The sequence below is a fragment of the Mus caroli genome, chromosome 3, assembly GCF_900094665.2.
Source record: "Mus caroli chromosome 3, CAROLI_EIJ_v1.1, whole genome shotgun sequence".
In the NCBI taxonomy this organism is placed as follows: Eukaryota; Metazoa; Chordata; class Mammalia; order Rodentia; family Muridae; genus Mus; species Mus caroli.
In genome coordinates, this window is record NC_034572.1 from 12,648,485 (window position 1) to 12,651,242 (window position 2,758).

Consider the following 2,758-nt stretch of genomic DNA (forward strand, 5'->3'; position numbering starts at 1 on the left):
CAAAGGCAGGTTCCAGCAGTAGGCGTGGCAGGACGAATGAGCAGGTAGCTCCACCCTTGAGCAAACAAGTTCCAGGCTGGGGGAAGGGAGGCCACACAGGGGAGGTGTAGCACTTGCTCTCAAGAGTGCTGTAGCTAGTTAGGGGAAGGGTTATCTCCCTCGGGCCCATAACACTGTGCAATTCAGAGATGGCCCACAGTTGGAAGCTGAGGCTTGTATTTCACCATGGCCCTAGAGGAGGAGCTGGATACTCACAACAGGCTATTTCTCTCTACCTTAAAAATCTCCTATTCTATCTCTTTTCATATTGTTCAAGTTGTTCCACTTCTTTTTCTCCCCCATCTGACCACCACATGCTTGATGTGGCTTCCACTGGAGGCTGACCATGAAACTTGCAGACTCCTGGGTGACATCCTCTATTTGTGCTACATAGCATGGTAGCAATCAAATGTCTAGTGTCTATGGCTTGCTTGTTGCATGCACTGGAGGGCAAGTCTAGGGTGGCATGTCAAAACACAGGTCTCTGTCTGTCTTCCTCTTCCCACACTGTACTGCCTCAAATTGATTTGATCTGATTTTATTTGGTTTTTATGAGTCCTAGGGATAAGACAGGTTAGGCCCTCAAGCCACAAATCAAGCTAGGATGAAGAAAGATGGCCATCTGCTCTGCCCCCGACTGATATAAGAACAACACCACCAACAAGGTATCTCTTTGCCCATTACCAGGAGGAAGGTTCATTTATTAATGAAATCAAATTTTACAGGTTCAAGATGAAAAATCTATGAACCATTAAAAAGAATATTAAGGAATATTTTTTGAATTTTTTTACATAGTTCATTAAAAGACAACTTCCTTTAATGGGAGGCATATGTTCTGAAGCAGTAATGAAGAAAAATGAATAAACAAAATAGGAACCAAATATGCATCAGACTTGATTGTTGATAGCAAAAAAAGTTCTTCTGAAAGAATACAAGGAGTAAGACTTACTCTGCTACTGAAATTCTACAATGTTCCTGCTGAGTTTGTTTGTTTAATACATACATATGCCCTATATTCATGTGTGTGTGTACCACATTCTGCCTTGTGCCAGTGGAGGGCAGAAAAAGGTTAAATTAAACTCCTGGAATTAGAGTTTTGAATGATTATGAGTGAACAGGTGAATGCTAGGAACCAAATAGAGGTTCTCTGAACAAACATCAATTTTCCTAATCACTTAGCCATCTATCCAGTATCTTTAGTTTTAATAATAATAAATCAAAACAAAAGTACATACATGATTAAATTTTTGAAAACTTTCAAGAAATCCATAGAATTTAATAATCTACACATAAGATTATTGATATCTAAATTTGTATAAACCAAATCAAATGTTACAATGAGTTTTATAAGTAAATTCAATACATTAAGAATAAGTATTTTCATTCAGGAGTGAGTAGCTCAGGTTTGTTTGTTTGTTTGTTTGTTTATTTGAGTTTTTAAGCTTTCAGTTGATTTTGATCTTGCTTGAATTCATGAAAGATATTAAAAAGAAAGACATGACTGCTCCTAGGTATAGTGGAAGAGACATTTTATTATAAATATGTAGGAGAACATGTTCATAATCAGAAATATCTGGGTGAGTCCAGAATGGATATGACCCTGAGCCATGTGAGAAGGTGGGAGAGAAAATGAGAGGGGACTGAGGGGAAACAAGATGAGCAGACATGATGTCCAAAGGTACAAAAGATAGGGGTAGCCAAATGACTGAATTATATAGAACAGACCAGCCCTTTGACTGTAGGGTTCAGACAAGTGGGCAGAATATGCAAGACAGGAGGACCTTGTAACAGGTAGGAGCTGAGGAATACAGGGGAAACCTACAGGACAGTGTTTGCTTTGATGCTGAATGCTTAGCCATTTGCCCTAGAGTTTCAGACTTAACATTTTTGTTGTTGATGAACAGCTTTAATCCATGGAAGTCATATAAGGTTCAGGGTGTTATTTAAATTTTTTTTATCTGTTGAGACTTGCTTTGTGTCCAAGTATATGTTTAGTTTTTGCGAAAGTTTCATGGGACACAGAGAAGAAAGTATATTCTGTTGTATATGGATATGTTGTATAAAAATCATTTAGGTCCCTTAGTTTCATGAAGTCATTTAGTTTCAGCATTGCTCTGAATGATTTGGTCTATATTTGCAAGAGGGGGTATTGAACTTACTCACCATCATTGTGTGAGGGGCAGTATGTTATATTGGCTCTAATAGTTTCATCTATGAACTCTGTTATCCTTGTATTTGGTACACAGATGCTTAGAATTTCAATAATCCTTTGATGGATTAGTTCTTTGATTATAATAGTGTATTCCTTATCTCTCCAGGTTCATTTGGTTTAAAGCCTGTTTTTTCAGATATTAAAAAGACTACCCAAGTTTTTTTCAAGGTCCATTTTCATTTCCTTGGAGTAAAGTTCTATTCTTTTACCTTGAGATGATGGTGTTTTGTTTTGTTTTGTTTTGTTTTGTTTTGTTTTGTTTTGTTTTGTTTTGTTTGTTTTGTTTTGTTTTACTTTGCTTTGTTTTGTTTTGCTTGATGAACCAGTAGGTTGGATCCTGTTTTTTTGTATGCAATATGTTACTCTATGTCATCTCACTGGCCAATTGTGACCATTAATGTAGAGAGTTATTAATGAACAGTAATTGTTGGTTTCATTATCTCTGTTTTGGTTTGCTTTTATATGTACTTTCCTCCATCTTTTGATTTGCTTGTCTGAGATTATTTA

General features: G+C 36.8%; 1 non-coding gene across 1 annotated transcript; it reads right to left on the reverse strand.

The window, feature by feature from the left end:
* Nucleotides 1–588: 588 nt before the first annotated feature.
* Nucleotides 589–731, reverse strand: LOC115030727. The gene has a single exon (XR_003836324.1). It is a non-coding gene; the product is annotated as a small nucleolar RNA SNORA48 (small nucleolar RNA).
* Between the last annotated feature and the right edge of the window lie 2,027 nt (nucleotides 732–2,758).